This window comes from Bos taurus, chromosome 13 (genome assembly GCF_002263795.3).
Source record: "Bos taurus isolate L1 Dominette 01449 registration number 42190680 breed Hereford chromosome 13, ARS-UCD2.0, whole genome shotgun sequence".
NCBI classification, from domain to species: domain Eukaryota; kingdom Metazoa; phylum Chordata; class Mammalia; order Artiodactyla; family Bovidae; genus Bos; species Bos taurus.
This window is the reverse complement of record NC_037340.1, coordinates 74,868,353-74,885,891: the sequence shown is the minus strand read 5'-3', so window position 1 is coordinate 74,885,891 and position 17,539 is coordinate 74,868,353. Positions and strand designations below refer to the sequence as shown.

The 17,539-nt window shown below is 51.3% G+C and overlaps 1 non-coding gene across 1 annotated transcript; it reads left to right on the top strand.

The window, feature by feature from the left end:
- The first annotated feature begins 11,540 nt into the window (after window positions 1-11,540).
- LOC112449455 (small nucleolar RNA SNORD35) lies at window positions 11,541-11,627 on the top strand. Its single transcript, XR_003038018.1, has one exon. It is a non-coding gene; the product is annotated as a small nucleolar RNA SNORD35 (small nucleolar RNA).
- The last annotated feature ends 5,912 nt before the right edge of the window (window positions 11,628-17,539 follow it).

Here is a 17,539-nt window from a genome sequence, read left to right as displayed (position 1 = left end):
AGGGAAGGCTGGTTCGGAGACTCAAGCCCCAATCTGTCTGCTCTTTCCCCACTGCATGTGGTGAACTTGCAAGATGTGCCGTCGAGTCAGGAAGCCGGCGGATCCTCCCCAGGCCCTCTTGCTGCCTCTCCTTGTCTCTTTTTTCCTTTCTCCTCCCCTTCCTCTCTCTCTCTCTCTGTTTCCTTCCTCTGCTCTTGCATCCCCTCTCTCTAAGCAGAACGAGTGTCCCCAGAAGGATGGCACAGTCTGGGACGGCTTCCTGGCAGGGCAGAGGAGGTCGGAGCTGCACCTGGAGATGCAGGGGAGTGGATGGGCGGGACGGACATCTGCAGAACCGATGAGCAAGCCCTGCTCGCAGAAAAGTCTCTGAAAGTCACTGCCTTTTGGTGGCTGGAATATTTGGGTCTTTCCTATGCGACAGCTGCATTGAGCCAGGGCTTGGATGGGGGAGACTGGCCTGGGGTGGTCCAGCCCTTTCTGAGGTTGTGCCCAGACTGGGATCCAGGCAACAAGGCCATCTGAGTAAACGAACAGCAGCCAGAGATGTGCCTACTTCTCCCCTAAAGAGGAGCCAGCAGGAGCCCCTGCTGAAGTGACCTGGGCAGTCATGGTGAACGTACAGGCAGAGTGGTGGGCAAAAGATATTTTGAAGGAGGGTTAAAAATGACATGGTCCCAACTAGCCTAAAAAGAGAAATAAGAAGTAGGAAGACTGTCTGGTCCTCTGATGAGCTGATTAATCTCCTTAAATAACTTGCAGTCCAACTTCCCAAAAGGCAAAAGAAAGTTAGGTTAATCTACTCTAAATGATCCGTGAGCTTCTCAGGGGTGGTAATCAATACACACACATTCACTCCTCTCTCTCTTTCTCTCCTCATAAGTAATTCTCAGTAATTGCAAGAAAGAGGTGTTTGGGGTGGAAAATGACATTCTAACCACAGAGAGAATTCCCAGCAAGGGGATCAATAGGCCACCAGTTGGGAGGCGGGTTTTGCAGCTCAGTAAAGGCCAGGAGAGGGCCACCATCACATCACACTGGGAGCCGCAGGGTCATCCCGAGGTCTTTCTGCCTGCAGGAGCTTTAATTGATTGGGGAAAAGGAGACTGAACGCGGAGGGTGAGTGAGATCTGCAGGAGAAGGAAAGATCGGCTCCTCCCAGAGCCCGTCACTGATGTCTTTGAGAGCATGACTACTGCTCAGCGCCAGTGCCCACCCTGGATGCCAAAGGAGCACCATCAGTGTCCGTTACCAATATCCTCGGGAGCACGTCATCAGTGCTTATCACCAACACCCTGCAGACACCAGCAGGGCTTGCCTGCGATGACTTGGTGGCATTGCTTATCACCAACACCCTGCAGACGCCAGCAGGGCTCACCTGCGATGACTTGGTGGCGTTATCAACGTTCACCAGCAGCACTCTTGCAGATCCATCACCTGTATTCTCAGGAGTACCCATCCGTATCCATCCGCGAAGCCCTCTCTTGGTACCCTCGTTGATGCCCTCGAGCATCAGGAATGTGTCGTTTTTGTTCATCACTCTGTCTCCATTGGGCTTCCCAGGTGGTGCTCGTTCGTGGCAAAGAATCCGCCTGCCAGTGCAGGAGGCATAAGAGATATGGGTTTGATCCCTAGGTAGAGAAGCTCCCCTGGAGGAGGGCATGGCAACCCACTCCAGTATTCTTGCCTGGAGAATCCCATGGACAGAGGAGCCTGGCGGGCTGCTGTCCACAGGGTCGCAAAGAGTCGGACAGGGCTGAAGCGACTCAGCAGGCATGCATGCACGTATCTCCACTAACCACAGAACCTGGCACATCATAGGAACTCAATATCATCATCTGAATAGATGAATAAGTGAGTGACTATTCTTAGGAAGGAGAGCAATGTCTTTTTCCTCTTCACCTCCTTACTGCCCTATCCTTAGGACCTTACCCACTGCCTAGCCAAGGAGAGAGCTCTGTAACTACCTGTTGGATAGATGACTCAGGGGGTTGATGAATGGATAGATGGATGAATGGGTGGGTGGGTAGATAGTAGATGGGTGGATGGATGATGGGTGCATGGATGGAATAAAGAAAGGGTGACCCTGGGAGCACAGTCATTGCCATTTGTAATTCCAGACATACAGCCACCAAGATCAGAGTTCAGCATAAAGTCATCCCAAGAGAGAAGGAATTACTGCCTGCTGCCCCACCCCTGGTGGGTCTGGGCCCTCCCTGATGGCTTCACCTGATTCCCTCCATGGCTGTGGGGATGCAGATGGCAAAGGCAGGAAGAATCTCTCACCTCCTGCCCCTCGTCTCCCCTCTTCCTCTCTCCAACCTGAATACAATTTTCTAGACTGTCCCCAGGTCCTGGAGGGAGAGCTCATTACCTGCAATCTGCCCATAAAAACATCAGTAGCTGCCCGCCGGCTGGGAAGCAAATGACCATCTACTCAGCCTGACGGCAGGGTGGGCAGGAAGGCTGAGGAGTGTGCAGGCTGCGGTAGGCTCAGCTCAGCCTCTCTGAGGACACCAGCTTTGTGTAGACTCAGCCATGACCTCTGGCAAGGCAGACCGCCCCGCACCTCCCAGAGGGCCATGCCAGGGATAGGAAACGCTCAGTCCACCTACCATTTATTCCACACACATTCATCCCAAGCCCTCAATGGGCGGCTCATTATTATTACGAATAACAACATCGACAACCAAGGTGGGGACAGCCTAGGTCCTGGGCATCTCCTGGCCCACCTCCTGCCTTGCAGCCCCACCCACTGTCCAGCAGGGCTTGGCCAAATCTCATCTGCTGCACAAACCACTGCCACTGATTTCTGGGAAAGCAGCTTTAGGGATTTTGTGAATTTTTTTTAAGTTTGATTTTAAATCCTGGTTTATTCTTGGCACCTTAAAAGAGGAAGTGGAGAGTTGGAGGCAGGCTGGATCCTTCCTGCCACTTGGTTTTTCTGCTATTTCACCCTACTTCACCCCAAACCCAGCCCGCCTCTTCTACATAACTTGTCTCTCCCTACAACGGGGGCAGCACAGGGACCTCTGTCCTGACCTGGGAATGGGAGGAAGGTATGGAGTGAAAGAAGGTGACTTGAAGCCCAGAGATTGCCCCCTGCACCCCGGTCATTCCCGCCACTCAAGCCCTGCTCAGGATCTCCCCCTCCCACCCACCCACGCAGCCTTGGGTTTGGGGCACTGTCTCAGGAGCCCCCCCGGAACTCTGCCACTTCTAGCTGTGTGGCCTTGAGCACACCATGAAAGCTCTCTAAGCCTCTGTTTCTCCTGAAAAATGGGTGTAGAGGCGCTATGGGAGGACCCGTGGAGATAACCAGGGCGGTGGGGGCTTGGCTCAAGCTCTGACACTCGAGGGGTTCTCAGTTTATCACTGTCTCGCTGCGGGGGAGGTCTGGCTGCCTCCCGAGGGCCCTGGGTCCAGGTGGAGTCAGGCAGAGAGGCCTTCCCAGCTGAGTGTTTCAAGCTCAGGCTCTGGAAATGTTGCAGCTGCCACTCTGCTACGACCCAGCTGGGACCCACTGACAGCATCTTAATTTCAGCCCAAGCTCTTTTCCAGACGGGCTGCTAATTAGGGCTAATGGGCAGCTCTCCCTGCTGGCTCCCGCTGCCTCCTCCTCCTCTATTAAAGCCAGCCACTGGGCAGGGTCACTGGGCTGATGCCCCAGGGGCCCATTGGTGAGTCGGTCCTCTGGGTTAAGCATTGCTCTCCAAAGTCTCTTGGCTGCATGAGCTTTTTGTTGCTTTTTCACCTGACAAATGGGAGGTGGAGGAAGGGGTAATCTTCATCCAGGCAGGCAGGCAGGCAGTTCAGTGACCATGGACGTGCTTCTTACTTTATGCCAGGCCCATGGGAGGCACTGAGACTACACAAAGAAACCAGACCCGAAGGCAGACATTCCTGAATTCAAAACTTAGTTTAATCTTGTTCTGGCTGTGTGACCTTGGGCAAGTTACTTAACCTCTCTGAACCCAAGCTCCACATTTGTAAGACAGTCCCTACTTTACAGGGATGTTGTAAGGATGAGATGAGAGGTGGTAAGTTGAACACAGTGGCCAGCCCCACAGCGATGAAGCTGGTAGGAGTCTGAGGGATCGTAAAAGGCCTTGAGTGCCATCTAGAACTTCATGCCCAGAGAGCAAGAGACAAGGACTATTATTCTTACCATGTTTGTTCCTGCTCAGGGCTTGTTAAGCACCTCCAAAGTGCTAACAATGTGAGACTAGCTAAACTCATGCAGCTCTCACTATATGCCAGTCACTGTTCTAAGGAACTCATTTAATCCCCACAACAACCCACAAGATGGGGGTAATTATTGTCCCCACTCTACAGATATGGAAACCGAGACACAGAAAGGTCCTGCCCACAAGCACCTAGTCAATATTTAGTTCCCTATCACTGTGTAGCAAATTAGCCGAAAACGTAACAGCTGTAAACAAGAAACATTGATTACCTCACAGTTTCTGTAGGTCAGGACTCCAGCACAGTTTCCCTGGCGTCCCAGGCCCTCCCTGCTATTGACTAGAGATATTAGCTTCTTTCCATGTGTGCCCTTCCAGAGACCACAGGGCCGTCCGCAACAGGGCAGCTGTCTGCTGTCCCTCATAGTGAAGGAGCAAGACAGAGTGTCCAAGAGGTGAGCTCTCACCCTTTTATAAGCTACTCGCAGAGGTGACATTCTGTCACTTCTACTGTATCGTATCTATTAGAAGTAAGTCCCTAGGTCGCAGCCCACACTCAAGAGAAAGGGGCTCCACACAGGTATAAATACCAGATGCCACCACCCTACTGGGCACCATCTTGGTGGCTATCCAGCACAGCCAGTAAATCGAGGCGCTGGAGTATGAATCCAGGGAGGCTGGACCAGAATCCATGTTCTCAAACCAAAACCTGATTAATACCCCGCCCAGCTTCACGATCCTTGCCTGAAAGATGAGAAAGGAGACAGCATCCCCACCCTCCTAAAGACCTCCATCTAGACAGGGAGAAGCAGAAAAGCCAGAGTAAGATGAAAGGTACATTGGCAGGGAGGATAGCAGATTAAGCAGAAAGCCTTCCTAGAGGAGGTGATGCCTGATCTGAGACGCAGAAAAGATGGAGTTGGCCAAGCTAACAGAGGTATGGAAGAGAATTTGGCAGCTGGAAACATTTGTGCCAAGGCTCACATGGAAGAATGATGCTTTGTGTGAAGGCCAGTGAGTGTATTGGAGGATAAAGAAGGAGTTGGAGAGGTAATACTATGCTAAGTCACTTCAGTCGTGTCGGACTCTGTGCGACCCCATAGAAGGCAGCCCACCAGGCTCCCCCGTCCCTGGGATTCTCCAGGCAAGAACACTGGAGTGGGTTGCCATTTCCTTCTCCAATGCATGAAAGTGAAAAGTGAAAGTGAAGTCGCTCAGTCGTATCCGACTCTTAGCGACCCCATGGATTGCAGCCTAACAGGCTCCTCCGTCCATGGGATTTTCCAAGCAAGAGTACTGGAGTGGGGTGCCATTGCCTTCTCCGTGGAGAGGTAAAGAGACTAGGTTGGAATGGGGCAGGTAATGGAACTGGGATATCATTCCGAAGAACTAGTGAGCCATGGAAGGTTGTCCACGGTAAGATTTGTGTTTTAAAAAGACTCTCCTGAATGATGTGGAGAACGGAAGAGGGGGCCTGGGGGCAAGGAGAGGAGTGAGGTTTTTCCTTCCATTCAGGTCATGAATATTGAACAAGGGCCGCCTAACTACGTATACCATTCTAGGCACTGGAGATTTGGCCATCGATAACACAAGGCTCTTTTCTACTGGAAGTCACATTCTGGCAGGAGGAAATAATAAACTTACAAAACTAATAAATAAAAGTGAAAATTACCAAGGTGATAGGTGTGCTGAAAAATAATAATCATAAAGCAAAGTAGCTTAAAAACAAAAGTGGCCATATAAGTCACATTGACCTTAAACTTGAAATTCAAGAAAGAGCTGGCCAGGAACTTCCCTGGCAGTCCAGTAGCACAGTGGCTACCCTGTGCTTCCACGGTAGGCGGTGTGGGTTCTATCACCAATCAGGGAACTAAGATTGGACATGCCTTGGTGTATAACCCTCACCCCCCGCCCAAAAAGAAAAAAGAAACAGCTGGCCATGAGAACCCAGCATTCCAGGCAGAGAAATAGCCAGTGCAAAGGTCCTGAGGGAGAGCAGGTTAGGTCGGAGGCCAGGGCGGCCGAGATACACAAGCCAAAAGCGAGAAGGACCGGAAATGAGGCTGAGGAAGTAGATAGAAGCCAGAACAAGAGAGGAGTCTTGGTCTTCACCTGACCCTGAGCCTTGGCAGCCGGGAAGAAAGGCAGAAATGCCAAGAGGTGATAAGAAGGCACAATCCGCTGGCCTTGTGTAAGCATATCTGAGTAATGCTGCTGGCCCAGTGGACCAGGGGAGCCACGGGGCAAATGAGAGAGCAAGGAGGCTGGCCCAGCCCCGGCCTGCTTCTCAAACAGGCTTCCTCCCCACGGACTCCGCCGCCAATTAACAGTCATCCCCACGGCAGACCTGGGCGAAGGCAGCGGAGAGGCAGTATTTGCATATTTGTTTAATAAAAAGTTATGGATGTACAAAGACGGATAATTAATTACCCAGCATATTTTCCTCCGTTCCCTCGCCTCTCTTCCTCGCTACCACCATGGCCCCAATCACTTTCCTCTTCTTCCGGCTGAGTCAGCAGAATCTTTGCCTCTTCTTCGAGGGGAGAGGGCTTCGGGGGGGGCGGGCAGGCCCAATAAATATGTACTTATGAAGTGTGTATTGCGGCCAGTCAGGCCTGCATAAGTAGCTATCCCGGATGGTTCTGCTTGAAGTATTTATGCCAGCACCTAGGGCCACTTTAGCTATTTATTTTCGCAAAGAAATTAAATTAGATAGTTTGATAGCTTTCAGTGTAATTATAAAAGAAATTTACATGAGATAGTTATGAGGAGGAGGGGGGTCATTAAGCACCCAAACCCCAAGGATATCCATTGGTTGGGACCCTCCGGCTTAATTCCTCCGCAGCTACTGCAAGACGGTGGGGAGGTGTCCCTCCCAGGGAAGCCGAGGATGGGGGCGGGGGTGTTCAAATTGCTGGAATATGAGCCCCAAGAGGGTGGGAGTGGTCTGTTTCAGCAGTGAGTGTGGAGCCTGGTAAGTGCCCAGGGAATGCTCAGAGCGAGTGAATGTCAGCTCCCCCAAGTATAGGGCTACCTTATCTCTGAGCCTCATCTGTAATAATGCCTCACTCACCAAGCTGCTCAAAGAATTCAATAAGATGATACAAACAAACAAACAAAAAAAAGATGATGCAAACAAAATGCTCTCTAACCCTAGCTGCCATTAATTGAGCGCTCATATTTCAGGGACTATCCCAGGTACCACATTGAATCCTACTGCTGCTGCTGCTGCTAAGTCGCTTCAGTCGTGTCCAACTCTGTGCGACCCCATAGACAGCAGCCCATCCTAACAATCATTTACTCCTGGTGGTCTAGTCGTTTGGATTTGGGCCCCTCTCTCATAATAGTTGGGCTTCCATGGTGGATCAGTGGTAAAGAATTCGCCTGTCAGTGCAGGAGACACAGATTTGATCCCTGGGTCAGGAAGATCCCTTGGAGGAAGGCATGGCAACCCACTCCAGTATTCTTGCCTGGAGAATCCCATGGACAGAGGAGCCTGGCAGGCTGAAGTTCATGGGGTCACATAGATTCGGATGTGACTTAGCGACTGGGCATGCATGCTCCTAACAGTCACTTAAATCAGAGGTCAGTGCTTTAATTTTATCCCCACTTAATGGATGGGGAAAGTGAAAGCTGCCCAGGTTCAATGAGTTATCCCAGCTGCTCAGGACAGGACCAGGTTATAAACCTGGCAACCGGGCTGAGCCCACACCGCTGGTCAGGAGCTCTGTGACCACCCTAGTTTTCTTGAAAGTGGGCAGGTCTTGCATTTCAGAGTTAAAGACCTACTGGCTTAAACAATATCCAAGTGTAGCCAGGGAAACCTAGATCCAGGAAGGAGAGTGTTGTGCCAGCATCCCACTGAGCAAGCCGGGGCTGGAACCCCCCACTGCCACTGTGCTCACCTCCCCAGGGCTGAGTAATTATCCGGGGCTGATTAGCACTGATTGCAGGTCCCCCCACGGGGCAGAGGAGGGAGCCCCACCTACAGCCAGGCGTGTGGGCTGGGGGAGTGGGGGCACAGCGGTGCTGGGGGTTCCTCTCATTTACCCCATCACCCACCCGCCAGCCCAGGGGTCTAAATCTGGGCCCTGGAGGAACACCCCTGGAAACCTAGGGCTGGGGAAAGACACTGTAATCCAAAACTGGGGAACTGAGGCTGGTTGAGGAAGCTATGGGGAGAGGAGGGGCAAAACACTTGAATTCTATTTCTGGCTCTGCCACTTACCCTAGCTGTGTGGCAAGTCAACCTCTCTGAGCCTGAGTTTTTTCATTCATAAAATGGGAAGACAACTGTCTCTTCCTCCAGGAGTTTCATGAGGACAAAAGAAGGTCTGAAAGGAAGTAAGCACTCAAGAAACAAAGACACAGTATGTCTTTGTATGTCTTAGTCTCATTTCCGAAATCCTGGAAGTGGGAAAAGCAGTGAGCTTTTTTTTCCAGCTGCGTTAGGTTTTCGATGCTTCGTGTGCTGGCTTCAGTATTTGCACGTGGGATCTGTAGTGGTGGCTTGGAGGCTCCAAGGCATGTGAGATCTTCCTGGATCGGGGATCGAACCTGTGTCCCCTGCATTGGCAGGCAGACTCTTAACCCCTGGACCGCCAGGGAAGTCCCTGAACTGCCTTTTTAACCAGAAACTGCGAGGCTGATGGATGCAGGTAGGAGCTCTGCCCTTGGGCCATACGGGCAGGGTAGGGCTGGCCATTCTTCCCGCCCTGTGAAAGCCCCCCTCCCAGACTCTCTTGGAGGTAGACTGAAGGAGACACCACGTGCTGCTCGTCTGCGTGTGCCAGGTAAATTCATTCAGGTGTGTCCCAGGCTCAGCTGAGGACACAGGTGCCTCCTGCAAATCCTTTGCACAGATTCCCGCTCCCCCCCACCCCACCCAATCAGGTAACAGAGCCAAAATTTCAACCTGGGTCACTCCGTCCCCGAAGCCCCTGGGGCATCTGGGGTACCAGCTTGAAGCCCTCTTCTTGGCATGGGAAGTTACCTGGGCCCTGGGCAGCCCTGCCTATCCCAGGTCCTGCCCAGGGTAGAAAATCAGCTAAAAGAAGCATAGAGGATTTAACTGAAGACACTAATCAGGGAATCCTAGTGAGGACGCCAGTCAAGATCCAATTAAAATGCCAGCCACCGTGAGTTCCCTGTTTTAATTTTCCACAAATTAGCTTAAAAGGGAGGATGGAAATGAAGATATTAGTTGTTTTATTTATTTATTTATTTTTTAGAGCCAAAAGGGAAAATCCTTTGAGGATTATATTACTTGTTTCTCTTTAAAAAAAAAAAAGCCACTCTCAGCTGAGGGATTTGGGTTCCATCCCTATTCCCTTTAGAGGCAATTTTCAGGGCCAGCCATTTAGAGTGCTGGCATGGTAACCCCTTTGTAATATAAAGCACCGTTTCCTGAACGAGCACTTAGCACGTACCTTCCAACCCTCACCGCCCCGCAGATGAGCCTCACTGCACCTGTTTACTTGTAACTGAGGCTCAGAGGGGTGAAATGATTTGCTCCAGGTCACCCAGCTGGGAAGGGATACAGCCTGGTTCCAACAGTCACATGCTCCCCGCTGCAGCCAGGCTCTCTCTCATTCAGCCCCAGATCCTGGTTCAAGCCTCAAACCCCACTGGGTCCCGCAGGAAACTGCAGAGCTGAGGGGCACAGACGGGGATCCAGCCTGCCTTCTGCATCCTGTCGGGCCTGCCAGGGGTTATGAGTCTTCCAGAGGTCCCATAGACTCTCTGGTCTTCACTCAAGATGGGGTAGTCCCAGGGGGGCAGTGATTTCTGACCCCCGACACACACACACACGCAGGAACTGGGTCTCTGCCCTTCAGCACCTTGCCGTTGGGACCCGACCCATTCATCACTGTCTCTGGCAAAGGCCAGCTCCTGCCCCCGCCACCCCCACAGCTACTGGCCCTGGTAACCAGTGTCCTAGATCTCCCTGCGGTGTCCTCCACTCCCCTGTTCCCCCCATCCTCCTGTCTACTGGAAATAATGAGTTTTGCCGATGTGGAAACAATACAAACTTGGGCTCAGCAACAACAGCAGCCTTCCCACTGTGCCTTCTCCAAAGGCCACAGCACCCCCTGGAGCCGCACCACCCGAGGGCATGCCCAAGCCCATACAAGGACCAGGACCTTGGCAGAGACAAAATTCCCACACTTCAGGGCTGTGTGGCTTTGGACAAGTGACTTAACCTCTCTGTCCCTCTGGTTCTTTATCAAGAAAATGGATATAATAAAAATTTAGTTCAAAAGATTATGGTGAGGGCCTTCCCTGATGGCTCAGTGGTAACAAATCTGCCTGCCAAGGTGGGAGACACAACTTTGACCCCCAATCCGGGAAGGTCCCACAAGCCTCAGAGCAACTAAGCCCATGCACCCCAACTTTTGAGTCTGCTCCAGAGCCTGGGAGCCACGATATTGAGCCCACATGCTGCAACTGCTGAAGCCCAAGCACCCTAGAGCCCATGCTCTGCCACAAGAGAAGTCATCGCAGTGAGAAGCCTGAGCGCTGCAACTGGAGAAAAACCCACACAGCAACGAGGACCCAGGACAGCCAGAAATAAAAACCAATAATTGTTTTAAAAAGAACAGTTATGGTGAGAGTTCCATGAGACCACACTCATGGTACACAGAAGATGAGCAATAAATGTTACCCTCTCCTCTCTAAAACCTGGAGGGGGAAAGGCCCAGCTAAGATGGAGGGTTCTAGATGGAAGAGGAAGCAACAAAGGGGTGAAAAGATGAGACAAGCCTTCCCTTAAGTGAGTCCCGAGTCCATTGAAAGGGAGATAAATGAGGCACCAGGAGCTGGGTGACAGATGAAAATAGCTCGCTGCCTTCCTGGCCTGGGAGAAAGGGCCAGGGCAGACCCGAAGCTTCCCAGGTCATTGCTTCCTTGGTCATCGCCAGTGAACAGTTTCATCGCCCCTGATGGGTCCTGGGAGAGCCCGAGCCTGCAGTGACCTCAGGCTTGGTCCGAGCTTCTTTGGGGGAGGATGCCTGAATCTGAGGGCGACCCTTCGGATTCTGGGGGCAGCCCAAGGCTGGGGATGCTCAAGCTAAGGGTTAGAGTCTAGTTCCAGACGATGTCTGAATCTGGAGTTGTGCCAAATATGTGTAGAAGCCCACCCCTGGAGGGATGTCAGTCTGGAGAGTCTAACTCTCAGCTTGGGCCTGATCTTGGTTTAGGAGGCGTGAGGTTTAGGAGGCTATAGATCTGCACTGGGTGTTAAGACTGAGCTGAATCCTAGGTCTGTCTGTCAGCCCAAGCCTAGCAGCTATCAGATTTTGAGGTGAGCTTCGAATGTGGTGTTTGCTGATGGCGAACCTTAAAAAATATTGGGGTATCGGTAGATGATGGCTTTTTCTCACAATGGTCTGTGGATACCATTCTGGGCAGTGCCGATCATGCAAACAGCTCAGTTGATGCCAGGAAAGCAAAGAATATATTGTGGCATCTGTGAGCCCAAATATGTTTACCCCGCATCTGAGGGACATCGTCTGTTTTAGGAGCCCTGTGTGTGAGGGTCCACACCAGCCCTGGGGTTTGGCTGGGGAAGGAGACAGGCGTCTCAGGGCAGTAAGGAAGAAGTCTTGGGGGCATCCCCAGGCAGCAAGTGAAGACAGCAAGTGAAGACGCACCTAGTTCCCCTCCTTTGGCTCTTCCTTTACCCTCTGTTACTGCACACAGTCCTCACATCTCCTGTCTCATCCTCCATCACCCACTCATGCCCCTCCTTCCATACCCCATCTTTGCCCTGAACTTCTCACTCTCCAGAAACCTCTTTTCTGAACCCCAAGTCTCAGGCACCTCCACATTCCTTCCCTGGGTGAGAAGGATCAAGGGGTGAGGGGGAGAGAAAACCCATCATCTTGTCCTCCGCCAACAGCGTTTAAGTAAATCCTATCCGAATCACCCTTCAGGGCCTGGGAAAGGCAGATCCGATTCTTGGGGAGCTCAGAGGCCTGCTGCCTTATCTAAGCCTCTGGAACAGGCATTTTGCATTTATTCCCCCAAATGTGATGCCAAACTGCGTTCCAGCCCGTGGCTCCCAGCCATCTGCAGGGAGAAATCCAGTTAGACCTTGTATAATAAGTTCCTGACAATCTTGCCGAGGACGCTGGGTCATAAAAGTCTCCTGGTTTTATCGCCGGTAACAGACACGGAGTGAAATTAAGTTGTCTTATCAAATTTAGATAATATATATCCCTCTAGAGTCGAAGGCACTGCATGGGGCTTTCATGGTATGAGCCCAGGAAGGGGACGGTGGGGGGACGCGTGCTCCTAGGACGGGGCGCAGGGCAGGGGCTGTGTGGGGGAGCCTAGCAGGACTGGCAGGCAGGAGGACAGAGGTACTGGCATCCCCCGTCTCAGTGTCAGCCAGGCCTGAATTTGAGACCTGGCTCTGTTACCTCTGTGCTAGCTGAACTTAGCTTCCTTTACTTCTCAGCTTCTGTATCTGTAAAGCGGGCATGGCGGTAAGAGTACCTACCTTCTGGGTTGAGGTGAAATTTGAATGATATGCTAAGGGTGAACCCTGGTGGTCCAGTGGTTAAGAATTCGTCTTTCAGTGCAGAGGGTGTGGGTTTGATTGCCAGTTAGGGAATTAACATCCCACATCCTGCAGGACAACTAGAGAAGCTCCCATGCTGCAACTGCTGAGCCTGTGCGCAACTCGAGGAAGCCCGTGCGCTGCAACAAAGAGCCCACGCGACACAATGAAGACCTAGCACAGCCAAAAAATAAAATAAAACTTTAATAAACAAGATGCTACATGCAACAGGCTTAGTTGTTCTTATCCAGTGCATGGCATGTTCTTATTGTTCAGTCGCTCAGTCGTGTTCGACTCTTTGCGACCCCATGGATTGCAGCACACCAGGCTTCCTTGTCCTTTATCATCTCCTGGAGTTTGCTCGATCTCATGTCCTTTGGGTAGGTGATACCATCCAACCATCTCATCCTCTGTCGTCCCCTCTCCTCTTGCCTTCAAACTTTCCCAGCATCAGGGTCTTTTCTAATGAATCAGCTCTTTGCATCAGGTGGCCAAACTATTGGAGCTTCAGCTTCAGCATCAGTCCTTCTAATGGATATTCGGGATTGATTTCCTTTAGGACTGACGGATTTGGGCATGTGGTGAGTACTTAATATGTGTTGTCAGTGATTTGGAAATGGGAGAAGGGAAACAAGGGCTGAACACTGACATTTATCTGGTCCACTCTCTTCCCATTTTACAGGTGGGGAAACTGAGATGAGGAGTAAGTAGACAGTGGTCACACAGCAGAGGGGTTCCCAAGTCACCCCTTCAGGACTGAATCATCCCAGCTCTCTCCCACCCCAATTGGGGCCACCTTCGGGGCTGAAGTCTGACACCTTCCTGTCTCTGTCTGTAACACTCCTGCCATTCAGGGCCTCACCCCAGGAAATGAACATACATGGCGGGAGGCTTGGCTGTCCCTTTGCTGGTAGAATGGGCTCCCAGTGCATCGCCCAATGTCAGGCTTCCACGCCTACCCAGCTGTTCCTGGAGAACTTTAGCATCCATTTTTTCTTCTTCTTCTTTTTAATTTGGCTGTACCGCACAGCTTGCAGGATCTTAGTTTCCCAAGCAGAAATCAAATCCAGTCCTGGCAGTGAAAGCACTGCGTCCTAACCACCAGGTTGCTAGGGAATTCTCTGGTCCTGGAAAACTTATCCCACTGTCCTAGGAGGGGGCTGTCACGCCCCAAACCAGTGTCTGCCTGATGGAATTGACCTGCTTTTCTCCCACACAGCTGGGATCCTTTCTGTGGCAACCTCACTCTTTGGCATACCTCCAGGGATGGAGAGCTCATGACCTCACCAGGCAATCGTTCCATTTTCCCCAGTCTGGGTGTAAGACAACCTCAACTCATCTGACTTCTAAGCTAAAACTCATTCATTCTAGAGCCACACCCTGGGACTTCCCTGGTGGTCCAGTGGTTAAGGGATGCGCGTTTGATCCCCGGTCAGGGAGCTAGATCCCACATGCCATGGGACAAATAAGCCTGCACATCACAGTGAAGACCCAGTATAGTCAAAACTAGAAAACAAAAAATAAAACTGCACCCTGTCACCACAACTTCTTCAGCACAGCCTGAGTGTATGTGAGCTTGGGTATGTTACTGGGTTTCTCTGTGTGTGCACCACACTGTGGGTTCTAAAGGGAGAGGAAACCACACTGGTGCAGCTCTGTGTTCCCAAGGGACACATAATAGACCCAAAAAATAACAATAGCTGCCTTTTATTGAGCACTTACTATGTGTCAGGCATGAGTTACATGCATTTACTCATTTCATCTGTAATAACTCCACGATGCTGCTACCGTTGTTATTTCCAACTTAGGAAACCTGAGGCACAGAGAGGTGAGGTAAGCTGCCCAAGGTCACGCAGCCAGAACAGAGGAGAGCCAAAATTCGAGTGCAGGCCCCATGAGTCCAGAGCGATGACTCTTATCTCACAGGTATTTCTGAAGATTATTTGGAATGCAGGAAGGAAAAGAAGACAGGAAGGGCAGACCCAGGTATGGGTGCCCATCTCTTCCAAGTGGACAGGACTCCTGGAGGGCAGGAAATATGTGTTACTCATCTCTCTCTCCCCCAGCATTTAGCACATGCATGCGAAGTCGCTTTAGTCGTGTCCGACTGTGCAACCCCATGGACTACAGCCTACCAGGCTCCTCTGTCCATGGGATTCTCCAGGCAAGAATACTGGAGTGGGGTGCCATGCCCTCCTCCAGGGGATCTTCCCACCCGGGGATCAACCCCCGTTTCTTATGTCTCCTGCACTGGCAGCCACGTTCTTCACCATGAGTGCCACCTGGGAAGCCCAGCACTTGGCACAACGTCAGGAGCTCAGTAAATGTTAAATGACAGTTTATTCATCACAGGTAGATTTTTCTCCCCCACACTCCCAAGAGCCCATGGCTCAGGAAGTGAATCATAGTCATCTCTATTCAGCTGTCACTAGCCCATTCTGTGTGGATTTAAAAAAATACAGCCATGATCCTCTGAACATGGGTTGGCAAGCTAATGGCCCATTGTGCAAAAAAAAAAAAGAAAAAATCTTCTTCTGCCACCAGAAGTCTCAGGCTGACAAGTGGAGCCCCACTCTCCCTGGGCTGAACCTTCGTGCAGCACACAACCCACAGCACTGAGCTTGGCAATCCTGATGCGGCTCTCTGGGGCCCAGCATTGAGCCTGGACCTGGGCATGGTGTTTGTTGAATGACTATTTGCTGTATTTGCCTCTCTCCTACCCGGCTTCACCCGGAGCCAGTCTGAGCCCCAGGAGAGGCATTGGTGGAAGAGCCACCAGCTGGGTGTCATGCAGCCATGATGCTGACGGGGGAGTTTGCAGACATAAGAGAGAGAGACAGGGTCAGGCGTAATTGGTAAATATTTGTCTATCTAATCAGAGGGCCTTTTAATTAGCAATTTCATCCTTGCAACTGGTTTATCTTTTTTTTTTTCTTTCTGCGGGAAGTCAATTAAATGTAACAGATGGAGGAGAACATGGGGGTTTCCTTGCCACCCACCATCTGTCCCATCCCACCACCTCCACCCACAGCTGCACTCACATCTCATTGGTGGAGCCACCTGCCAATCACCAGAGAGGGGCAGGGCTGAGGCCTGATGGGCAGTGGTGTGGTCTCTGACCCCCAGGAAACCCTCCTTGATGCTCCCAGTCTCCCTGGCTACCTGGCACATCTAGGCTAATCCTGTCGGCAAGACCTGTGGCCCCAGGTCCGGAGACTCTTTGACAACTGGGGATCTCCTCTTCCTGACTACCTGGGAGCTAATACCCTTGAAGGTGTCAAGGTTTAGCTCCCAACGCAAGCGTGCCAGGGGCCCCATCCAGAGGGGACTCTCGACTAGTGCAACAAATCTTTACTGAGTGTCTGCTGTCTGCCAGACAATGTGTGGGCCACTGACGACATATATCAAGCAGTCTCTGCCCTTTAGGAATTTGTAGCCTATTGAAGGAGACAATTATTCATTCACTTATTCTCTGGATATTTATTAAGCACCATGTGTGTGCCAAGCTCTGTGCTGGGTCCTGGGGACATAATGATGAATCCAGCCATTCCCTGACCTTAAATAACTGTGAAGCAAAGGAGACAGGCATGTAAATCCATGCATTTGATAAGTATTTATGGAGTGCCTACATGAGCCGTTCTGGCTGTTGAGTACACAGCAGTCAACAACACAAAGTTCACGTCCTTTCTAGTAGGGGGGCAGGCAATAAACAGATGGATGTATAATGCCAGGGGTGATCAGTGATTTGAAGAAAAATAAGCATAATATTCTGTGGAATTGAACTGAGCTCTGGAATTAAAAATCCAGCATGTTTGGCATGACCAACAAAGACCCAGAGCGCCGATCGCCTGATCACTCTCCCTCTAAGACCGTTTCTTGCCACTCCGCACCTCCCAGGCTACATTCCAGTCAGTCTGCCTTCTGATGCCTCCTCCAACCTGCTGTGCTCTGTCTGAGGTTTTAGCCTACTCCATTCCCTCAGCCTGTCATATGCTTCCCTCTGTTCCTTGCCTGACTAAACTCCGCAGCTGAAACAGCCCCTCTTCTGTCCCTTCCGGATCCCTCAGGCTCTGTCAGTTTCTTCCTCTGCGTCTCTGCAGCCTCAGTGCTCCCAGCATCCCAGATTCTCCTTCCAGTTTGATTGTTGCCGGGTACTCTTTCATCTCCCTCGTCCTGCCTGGGAGCCAGCCCAGGGCCCAGACCGTGTCCGTCTCACTTCTCTGCACTGTGTCACTAGCACCTGGCACAGAGCCTGGCATATACCGCGTGTGTGCATGCGTGCTAAATCACTTCAGTCACATCCGACCCTTTGCGACTCTGTGGACCGCAGCCCACCAGGCTCCTCTGTCCATGGGATTCTCCAGGCAAGAATACTGGATTGGGTTGCTATGCCCGCCTCTGGGGGAATCTTCCCAACTCAGGGATCGAACTCCAGTCTCCTGCATCGGTAGGCGGGTTCTTTACCACAATGCCACCTGAGAAGCCTCAGCAGATATTGACCAGACCAAATTAAACCAGATAGAGAAAATGAGAGTGAGCACCCCAGTCAGGGGCAAGGATTTAAAAGGACAAGGCAGTGCTAAAGATTCCTGTTTCAGAGACAGGGAGCAGCCCAAAGTGACCAGATTAAAGAGAAGAGCAGCATACAAAACTGGAGTTAAGCTTTGAATGTTAAACTGTGATGTCTGGACTTTATCCTTGTAAGTCTATAAGCCAACATCTTTTTTTTTTTTCTGGCTGCACTATGCATCATGTGGAATCTTAGTTCCACGACCAGGAATCAAACCTGTGCCTC